Raw genomic sequence first — 11717 nt, forward strand, 5'->3', positions numbered from 1 at the left:
TAAGAACATTAAAATGTTAAAATATCATAAGTAATTGTTTGTTGTCGTAATTGCTGGAATTGTTTTGTATTGTGCCTCATGTTGGACACCCCTGGTTTATACCATTGACGCATGTACAACACATTCCTCGTTGGAATTTACGTCAATGTTCTTACACAGAGGTTAAATTTACTTTACTTAGCTACGTTAAAATTTCAACCTATTATTACAAAGCACTGTCATACTCATAAACCAGGCAAAATTACTGCTGGCAAACAAAGCAACGCACGTAACAAAGATAATTATACGTCGGCAAGGCGATTGTCACGTTTGGACAACCTTCCCTGCACCCGTAACACGCTGGGAAGTCAACAAGGTACGAGAAATCCAAAATACTATGGGTTATTGGGGTATTAATCATGTCTTTTTTAAATATAAAAATATAATGTTTATTATAATCCCCCTGAATACAGGGATGAGGGGTATTTTTACACCTGTTTTCGTATAGTTTTAGGTGTTCTAGCGAATGTTAGACATAAGGTCATTTCTTAACTTTTCATGAATCTGAGTTTTACGGTTAATGGCTCCTTATTAATCGAAATTTTCACGAAATAAATGCCAATTTTTGCCTGAGTTAATTGCTGTATCTCAGTCGTGGCCAACTTATGTTTGATTACTATGGGGCGCCGTTCGAAATACAAGAAATTCGTTTATACCGACAACTTTTTTGTCCGATTTAGTTTAAATCGGAATGTTATTTTGTCACATTTAAATTAAATAGGACAACAGTTAAATCGCACAAATAATCTGTCCGATTTAAGCTAAAACCGACAAAATTACTTTTCGATTTAGGCTAAATTGGACAACATCTAAATCGGAATGCCATGTTGTCTGATTTACGTTAAATCAAAAAATAATTTGTCTTTTTAAATTAAATCGGAAAGTCTATTTGTCACTCTAAATTAAATCCAAATGAATTAGATTTCGATATAACTTTACCGCATGGTCATAGTGGTTTATCGGGCGTTTCAAAATTAAAGTCAATCTGTTGTGACTTAAGCTTTCTAGGAGATGTTTTGTGGCTGAGATGTCATTAGAAGTTTTTTCTACTCGTAACCACACTGGCAAAATTGGTATATCTGGCGGGTATAATAATATTTTTTAATGTTGTTTATGCTTTTGTTACTGGTATTCAGAGTGACCTCATATATTATTTCCGAAAAGTTAAAATCATGCATTGTAACCATAGACACCTTTAATAAAAGGACTGGTATCCTCTATGCTCGGTATCTGGAACTTGGGTCCCAAGTTGAAACTTGGGTTCCACCATAATTTGTGTCAAATACATGGTAGAACCTTCATTCAGGTGTCTCTTGGGGGATTTTGAAAGGTGAGGAATTACTTTTTCATGCTTTGAACCTTCTACATGGCCATCTGAAGGTCATTTAAAGGTCAAATCACATAAAAATAGCGCAAAATCACTCAAAATATTGCATATTTTCTCACTTAAACAACTGAAACACACAGTATGTTCCCCTGTGACTGAATTAAAATCTATACATGAACAGTTTAGCCTGGGTAGTTCAACAGAAACATGTCTAAGACGAACAATTCAGTTATTCTTGAAATAAGAAAATTGAAAGTTTTTTTCTACATATATATATATATTTAACATTTTTAGGTAAAAATTGCTAGAACAATGTTATTTCAAGGGACTCATCATAATGAAATTTGTAGAAATGAGTAATCAAACTACTTGTTGGCATACTAAAGATACTTGTTCAGTTTTAGTAAAGAGTTTTTCTTTTCTTCTCAAACAGTCGAGTTGTCTTTTTTTGTCACTGCTGTCAAGCACAAATGCTTTCAAAAGAATGTTTGATGAAGTAAGACATGCTCCTTGAATTACAACCATTGGACTATCGATACGACGCAAAGCATGGCTGAGAAGAGCTCGGCAGCAATGTAAGTTGCACTTACCAAACAGTTTATAGGCTGAGTGTACAAAATGTACTGTTGATAGTAGAGGTACAGTTAGTCCACCTCTATTTAAGTTTGTGATAAACTCCGAATTAATCCGATGGTCGTCGTCATTTTCAGTTTCGATGCGCAAGATATTAGCTCGATATTTGTGTTCTAAATATCCAGCTAGAAAAATACATTTATGTTTGGCACTCTCATTAGATTACACTAGGTCTTTAGTGTCAGCAATGGTGATGTCAAATTGATCATCATCAATGCAAATGTTAGAGGTGCAAGGCACATCATGAAACTCGCGCGGAGTTGACTCATATTTTAGAAGTGCATGGAGGGTTTTGGTTTTTGCAGCTGCTTTGCTATCTACAATGTCAATATAGAAATTACCTCCACTGCGTTGTCTGGCTTGACCAAAGAACTTTTCAAGGGCCTCATCAGCAAACACACCAGGTAGAACGTAGATGAAGTTGTGCTGAGTCAGTAGCAATTCTGCGGCCCTCGATGTTCTCGGCCTCGATGTTTTCGCTAGACAGTACAAATGCTTGATTTGCAGTTTGATTAGTAAGCTTCTGCGTCCGACCTCGACCACCTGAACATGCACAAGAGGATATAATGTCACAAGTTTCATTAAGTTTCTTGAAACTAGTTCAGTTCTTGGACCATGGTTGACGACACTCATCACGCATGTTAATGCCGGAATATCGATCTTTCACATTCATCATGTAGAATCAATCAGTGATGAGTTTGACAAAAATGATGGTGCCCTCGTTACTGCCAAGTTTATCCTTTAGAGTTGAAAGAGCAGTAGCTGTCTTTTTATTGAAGGTCTGGCATACAAAAGGCACGCTTTGTCTCTGCAAAGATTTTGGTTACAGAGCTGTGTTATGTGATCTCGGTACGACGGATGCTGTTTTTCCGGTCTTCATTGTACAGTGCTTCTATGTCCTTCCATCGTGCAATATATGTGTTTCCATCTTTTGTGAAAGAAAGTTCCTTATCATGCACCGTTATCCAGTTATTTCTTTATTTTTAAAAGAATGAACGTAGTCAAAAACAAGGAAAGCATAATAATTTATAGCGTCAATGTAGACTTTACCAGGGCCATGGAATTTACCATAACCTGCAACATTTGTATTGCAATTATCCCCTACACAAGTAATTATACTACCACCAGCATTGTTTACCGCTACTAGAGCTTTCAGTAGAATTTTCTTGAGTTGATCTGAATTAAGTTTTGCAACAGGGTAAATGCGTAGTATATATCTAGGGCCACCAAAATGGCAGACAACTTCAATCACCAAAGCATGTGTTGCAAGAACTTTCGGTGAGTCTAAATAAACTGGAAATGAGGCGAATCAGAACAATTAACTCTTGCCATTTAATTCCTCTACATCACTTTTTAGATGTCTGTATCTTTGAACTCATATTCTGTTATGCATGATAGAATTTTATCTAACTGTGACCATTTACTGAGAAGGCTATTCTTTTGCAGACAACCAGCTTTGGAAAAATATGTTTCAGGTATGTCCTTTCAATTTTTCTCAGCACATTTAAGATGCAAAAATCCAAATGACGATTGCACGCGTTGAAAATGAAGAAATTGGATAACAGAACGTCCTATTTGCATCAGTTTTAGAAATGTAAATATCATCACTATCACAAAAAAAGATGATCCTTTGAGAAATCCTGCTTAATGTCATTACAAAAGGAAGAGAAGTCAGCTATCTTATCCCGACCTTCAGAACGGAATCGTTCCTTTTCAGCTCTGGCCTCTGCTGTAGCAGTTGTAGTTCTGGGTGCTGAGGAAACCTGCTTCAAGCATGAATTTAAAACTCCAGGGAAAATGGACGGTGGTTGGCTTGGTCTTTTTACCCCTTTAACTAAAATCCATTCACAGTCAAAATGATTAGCACAAACATAGATCTGCTTGAGCTGTAGCAAACTAGAACGCTCATTTGGCATGGCATCAATCCAGCGGTTTCGTTCTACTACATCAGTTGGAAATGATACCACTTTGGAGTACGGTTCCTCCCTGTAGTTGCCTCGACAACCATAAACATTACATTTCTTAGGCATTGTGTGTTATTAACAGAGACCCTGAAATGGAATGTGTTATTAACACAGACCCCTGAAAAAAATTTGTTCCGATTATGCAAAAGAACTAAATCTAGAGATTTTGTTCTATTTGATTATGGTCATTATTTAGTCATGTCGTATTGAGCTCGACTTTGATAATGATCACTTAGGTAAATCGAGAACTATAAAGTATATATAATTATAGCCAAAATTAAGTGAAAAGCTCGAATCGAAAGAACGGATAAAATTATAATATTAATTCATTTTTTTATTTACTTTCACTCATATAAATGAGAAGAACACATAAGCAACCTAAGGTTCTAATTGGTATAGTTAATTAGGCATTGTAGAAGTCAGAGTTTAACCCTCCCTGTGTCACGTAACCATTCGTTAACAGCATAATGCGAGTAGTCTGTCCATGCTATTGGCGACGTTCATATGAGATAATAACATAAACTGTTGGGACCATATCTATTTAAGGTGTCTATGATTGTAACACAAAGCATTTTTTCTAGTAATTTGCAAATTAAAAAACACTGATTGCCGCTAAACACCAAACATGTAGCCAGTAAAAGCAAACCGAAAACCAACTATCCGGCAATATCTTGAGGTATATTTCAACTTCTCTTACTGTAAAAAGAAAGACTGGAAATAACATTACGAATTCGCGCTAAAAAGAATGACAGGTTCGAATTTCTTCGCTGTTTTGTTGTTAAAGTTTGTGGAGAGACTGACCTGGATGATACTGTTCTGATTAACCATTGCATAAATCAGTGGTTCTCAACCTTTTTTTCTTTCGTGGCCCATTTACATTGCAAAAAAATTCTGTGTCTCAATAAACATTTATGAAAGAAAACAAAGCCATGGCCCACTGGTTGAGAAACGCTGGCCTAAATCGACCTTCATAAGGAGCAAATATTGTCTGAAAACCGAAATACTTTACAGTAGCCTAGCCAAAGGTTCGCCAATCGCAATACTATGAATCGGTTTTCTTTAATTTCTTATCTACACTTGTGCAGTTTTGATGTAAACCACAGGGCAGCATGAAAGCAGAATTAACAACAAATGCAACAGGGAACCAATAAAATCATTATAAAAAGTTAATTTTGGAGTAGATCAAAAATGTTAGGACCTTATAATCGAATAACAGTATTAATTTTGCCAGCTTAAATAATGGCGATTGCTGATATTTTTACGTAATAAAGCCAATCTTCAATCAAAAAGGAACTCACGCCTAAGCACAAACCAGTTTATTTCAACCTCCACTGGCGGTAAGTTAGATCGGAATATAGTTCTTTCCGATTTTAAAGGGGCAAATTATTTTCTGTTTTCTTCTTAATCAGACTACATTACATTCAGGTTTAAATTTTGTCCGATTTAGCCTAAATCGGAAAGTAATTTTGTACAAAAGTTGTCCGTATAGCGAAATATTATTTTTAAACGGCAGCTCAAAGATTACGATCGACTGAATTTTCATTTAAGGCTTTTTGACGTCAAAATATAGGAATCTGGCTCTTTTTAAACATGGTTAACGTCGTCAAAAAATTCCACAAGTCATTTTAGATGACTTAAGTCCAAGACAAGTCATTTGTAAAATAACTTGAGACCAAGTCAAGTCACAATTAGAGCAAGTCAGTTCCTAGCAGTGTTGTAAAGAAGTCTTTTTGAAATGACTTAAGTCCAAGTCATGTCCTTTGAAAAATAATTTAAGCCCAAGTCAAGTCTTTTGCAAAAATAACAAGTCAAGTCCCAGTCCAAGTCATCGATTGCCAAGTCAAGTCCCAGACAAGTCATTATGAGAGCAAGTCAATTTCAATTCATGTCATTGACATAAAAGTAAACTGTGAAACTATTAAAATTGGTAAGCTCGTCCAATTATAAGCGATAAATTAACTAAATAACACAAACGAAATATGCAGCAATAAAATTGTTAAATGTGCAAAACATGAGATAAATTTTAATGAAAAACACTTAGTTTACTCCCAAGTTATTTGACAAAATGACTTCAGTTCAAGTCAAGTCATTTGTCTAAAAGACTTAAGTCAAGTCATGTAATTTCGGTCAAAGGACTTAAGTCAAGTCATTTTAAAACAGTGACTGAAGTGCACTTAAGTCAAGTCAATGTCTTAAGTCATTAAAGCAATGGTTCCTAGTCAATCACTTGCCAGAAAAATGAAACGTTAACTTTAAAATTGGTAAACTTGTCTGACTACGAGCAATAAATAATTCAAGTCAACTCATTACAACACTGGATAATTCATTTGCCTTTTTGACGTTTTTTCTGTGTTTGTTGTGAAAACATTTTGTCATCAATATTGTATTTACGATTAAATTCTTTAGGCTGCCGTGTTTATAAACCCACGGGTTGTCGACCTGTTTGATTTGGTTGTTTGCCGACTGCGGTAGTTCACGTAGTTAGAAATATTAAGATTGCTTCTGCAAGATATTTCCAACATTGGAGAAAATTGCGAAAGCAATACGAAGACATGACTCATAATAATTAAATTTATTACGATAATGCCGTAATCCCGTTCGATTAATACAGTTTAGTGAAGATAGTTTGCCGCCAAAACGGTCGTGAAACACGTATTTAGGGTGAGCTCGTCAAAATTGACAAACGTAATATTGGGGACTATTTTTCAATTAAGGACGCTCTTTTTAGAAATTCGACGCAATGGACGCGATTGACCATAGTTGAGATATCACGATCGATCGCGATTGACGTGTTGGCCACCCCTGCTGTATTTCATGTTGCAGTTTTCCTAGCATCCAATGTAAAAGGGTTTTATTTTTTATCCTTTATTAGTTCCTATTTAGCTATAAACAGGGTTGCCACCGACATGGAACCCAAAAGAAGGTCAGTCAAAAAAATATTTTTTCATAATAAACTAAACAAACGTTTTAAACGAATCTCTGCATTTATATGAGCTGTATGAAACTTTACCAAGAATGTTAATTTACCTCAACAACAATTTTAGTCCCTCACTCGAAACAAGTAATTCGAATTAATATTCTATAGTCAGAAAAGTTTAAAAGCTAAAACGCATACAAATTAGCACACAAATATTTATAGGTTACATTATTATGAAAATAATTTTGATTTAAACTAAATTGAATGTAAATATTTATTTTCGCTTTTTTATGTTTAAGTTGATCTGCATTTATCACTCTTCAACACAACATACACAATCATTGCATTTCTATTATATTAATTATGATTTATGACATACCGGACCTCTCTGTTTGCTTTTGATGTTTGTTAAAAATAAGAATAAATAAGGACTTAGGTCAAAAAGAAGGACATTTCCTAGAAATGAGAAGAATGTTTTTTTGACATTACCTTTCAAAATAAGGACAAATCTTAAAAATAATGACAAAAAAAACCGTATTGGTTTTGTTTAGCACAGAAAGCAGAAAAAAATTTGTGGCAGTTGAACCGAGTTGCGCATCTCTGCATTAATATATTACAATTACCTAATTATTTTGTCGAAGGTTCGTTCAGAAGAGGGTAATTAACCTTTTCCCCGGTACCACTAAAAGTGGATTTTTTAAGGCATAACCTTGTGCATAACCTTCTTTAAAAACCTTCAGGTCCTGGGTTGAATCTAGGATTTTGTATTTTCAGCGATTACGTCATTGCGTGACGTCATAATAGAAATAACCTTACGAAACTTTCTGTTCCCGGTGAGTCCCAATATTGGCGGAGAGACGGCTGTAAATGGTTTGCGTGTATTCCGTTTAAATTAACAACACGTTTAATTTAGAAGGTAATTATTTTCCCCAATTACCACAAAGGCATATAAAAATCGGTTATTGCAATTAGCCATTTATGGGACCAAAACGGTCCAAAATATAGTTTTTTGTGGGGCATTGCCCCGTTTTAAATTATACTGAGACAATTATAACACTTAAATATTCACATTTTGTTCAGAACTGCCATTGGAAGCAGAACATACAGACGAAAGAGTCGCATGCCGCTCCGGAACCGCAGCTTGCCGATCAATGCTCCATGCAGTGGAACGCGTTTTACAGGTCGCAAACCTCTGTTTTAAAACAAGTGATTTTCTCAGTAATACCTCAAAACCAAAAATATGGTTGTTTCCTTTTTTGTTCCCGATTCTTAGGTTAAGCATTTTCGAAAAAATTAAATGAGACTCGCACCTAACACAAACGCTACCTAAACATGACAATTATAGGCTATAGCGGAACTATATGTGGTTCTCGTTTTGTCCTAAATTCCTCTCCTTCTAACTACGTCACAAGTTTGAACATTGTTGAAATTTAGTCATCCACTTTAAGCTACGACTCTGGTTCCCAGGTCATTATCAGTCACGAAGAAAGCGTTTTATTTGTGTTTCTGTATTCCACATCGAAATGCCCACCGCGGGATAAGCTACGCAAAGGCACGCATATGTCATTAAAGCTAATTGTCTCCCCTTTAATGTGGCTCGAAGTGACGTTGCTTCTGCCGTAAACACGGTGGTTTCGATATACGCCATTGTTCACAAAAGGAGAGAAGCTGCAACTTGGGATTTGGGGGTTATCAAACCTGGCTTAGTTTGCTAGACCTACTGTGTTTAAGGTGGTAATTTATTTTGCTTTTAGCCTTTAAGCTCAAAATGTTCCAACGAAATACGCTGTAAGTTGTCTCCTAAACAGAGATCGCAAATGTTAATAAATATCTATGCATTTGTTTCAAAGCTTTCGTAAACATATTGTACATTGCTCGCTAATACAATACATATTTACATTTAAGTGTATAAACCAAATTGTAAACTAAGTGAATTGTTTCTTTTATATAAAATAATTCAAAATAGTGTTGTGTGATGTTTAACCAAATTTACCAATGCCGAAATGGTCCAGCCCTTGGCGGCGCCATGGTGGCGTCAAAGCTCGCTATTACCAATTTAATTTAGCACCAAGCCCGAAATTAAATTAGCAACTGTTACATTAACATATAACCAAGACCTGGATAGCTCTAATAGTTTACATTAGGACTTGGCAATAACCAAAATTCAAAGCAAATGTTTATTTTTGATGTTTAAACAATTTGACTTTTGAAAGCCATAGAATAAAAAGTACAGATACCAACTTTACACAACTAATAATCTGGGCTGCGTATAGGCAATGTTACGTCAGACTAAGCTAACTTGACGAAATCTATTAAATTGCTAGGTTTTTTTACGCCTAATAGGTATTGCGGGGTGAGTAATCGTACGCAACGATCTTAATCTTAATCATTCAAAAACTCCCATATAGCCTTTTCGAATATTATAAGGTCGAAAGGCACTTTTAAGTCCATACGATGTTGACGAATAACTTATGGAAATGCAATTAGGACATATTTAAACTAACTGATTTTGAATATTACTTTACAACATTATGTACATCGTACACACTGAGGGCAACTTATATATATACATTTTTTTACCAAGTTGTGATGGATTTTGACTCACTCCAAATTAAAAGATTTACCAGCCGAATAGAACACGGTAAAACCATATCTAGAGCTGTGTTTCTTATCTAGAGCTGTGTTTCTTAACCTTTTTTACTTGGGGGCGCACCTTACGAGCGAAGAGAGCGCGAATTTTTTAGGTGTACCAATATTTCTCTTAAATTGCCTGCATTTTTTATTATATGGGTTTTATAGTTGCATATCTTTAAAGGGACTTCCAGCCTTTGAGACTAAAAACGTTATTTTGTACATTAAATTCTTAATCCGATTAATTTTGGACTTATTTCGACATGCTTTTTCCTTTCGCTCGCGGCGCACCTAGCAGCCTTCCATGGCGCACCGGTTGAGAAACGCTGATCTAGAGGAAATACACTATTTTACCAAATTTCCATATGCTTTATAAAAATTGTTTGCGTCTTTTAAGTTTTTTCGTAAAAAATAGCAATCAACCCAAACTAAAAGCTTTTTTCGCGGTTTGCGAAAGTTTTTTCTTCCGTAACCTTTATAAAATTTTTTCACCTAGAATTGAACATTATTATATACTTTAATCCACCCTCAAGTTTATGCACTATTTAACTCAAACTTTTGTCCCATTTAAGTCTATATATTTTTTATATTGCTATGAAGTAACTTTGTTCTCTTCGTCAAAATGAGAAATATTACTGGATGTACAAGCTTCGTACCCAAGCTTATGTCAGTGAAAGTGGGGGCAAAAGTGAGAAATCCCATCATCGAGTAATGTTACCCATGTCTGCGCCCCAGTAGTACAACAAACACTCTGCTTAGAGTACTTGTTAAATGGTATGTTTTGTTACGGGCCCTCAACAACACCGAGGCCGACTAATCGACCAAACCGTGGGAAAATACAACCACTCGGACGTTTCAAAAGTTCTCAAAAAATCGATTTATGCTTAGTTGTCCGGTGTACCCTTGTATTTCTCATTGTTAAACCATGTTTAAGCTATTTGCTAGATTTAGAACTTACAATCAGAACAACAAACGACAAATCATTTAATTAATGTCGTGCGGATACATTAACAGACATATGTTTTTGCCAGAAGTTGGTATTTAAATTGTTTTAATGCAGTTTTATATGACGGACAAATGATCCCTTCGACCCTTTGGAGAAATTGAAAAACAAAACAAAACAAAAATTTAAAATAATCTTTTTATATTCGTCGAATGGTTGCAATGGTTGCTGACGAAAGGTCAAGGAGAACCAGTTGAGTCATTTCCGCAAAACAACAAGTGAAATCAAGCCCTATCTCGGTAGCTTCGAAAAAGCTGTGTGCGTTTGACAATTTTGAAATCTATAAACTAAATTGTTTTCGTAAATAGATATTTAACCCATATTCTGTTTAAATCAGTGATTTATGATCATTGATCAGGTATAAATAATCCCACACCTGGTATGCGTCTCAGTTATGTTCATTAACTTACCTTAGCCGGACATAGTACTAAATTTATTAGGCGCATCCAGTATAAAACTGTCTGTAAATTGCATTACTTCCTTTGTGTGACCTTATAAAATCTTATAAAAAGAATTATTTTTAGAACAGCAAAATGTTGGTCTGGGCGCCCATTGATTTAGCTTACTTTTGAAAACGGACAATGAGGCGACGCTACGTACATCTTGTTGAACGCTCGATCCCAAATTAACTTTAAACCCACGATGGTGTTTCTTGACGTTCTACGCAGCGCAACACTTTAGTGTTAAAATCAGCATTCCTTTTACTGATGTAAGCGACCCAAGTCTGCGGCTTCGACCCCGAATAAGCCCCACCTTGACGTCCCATTACGACCCCGGTAAGAGAGGCCGGCTTATTGCTTTACAGAACACCTGCATCTCATGTTAGACTTGCTAATAGATCGCCAACGATAAGAATGGTTGAGAAAAAAGGTCAAGTCAAACGTGCTACTGCGTCACAGTCTATAGGTAAGGCGGTAACGTAGGATAACGTTTTCAAGTTTGAGATATCGCTTTTGGCGTTAAAAAGTGACCATTAATTTAGCTGCCAAAAAACAATGAGAAGATCCTATAAACAGCATATTTTATAGTGATAATTGTTTTGTAAGGTAAGGAGGACATCATTCCCTTAACCATAAATGTATATTGTTCTCGTGGGAGGCAATCATCATCGCGTCAATGTTCGAAATAAACTTAAACTGTTTGTTCTGTTTGGAAAGCCATCGCAGGCAAATTTTGTTACTCATTTAATTTTAATACTTCAAT

General features: G+C 35.5%; 1 pseudogene; it reads right to left on the reverse strand.

Moving 5' to 3' along the window:
• Positions 1 to 1726: 1726 nt before the first annotated feature.
• On the reverse strand, positions 1727 to 2675 carry LOC146164425 (uncharacterized; annotated as a pseudogene).
• Positions 2676 to 11717: the final 9042 nt, after the last annotated feature.

The sequence above is a fragment of the Ascidiella aspersa genome, chromosome 2 (assembly GCF_963924565.1).
Source record: "Ascidiella aspersa chromosome 2, kaAscAspe10.2, whole genome shotgun sequence".
Classification (NCBI taxonomy): Eukaryota; Metazoa; Chordata; class Ascidiacea; order Phlebobranchia; family Ascidiidae; genus Ascidiella; species Ascidiella aspersa.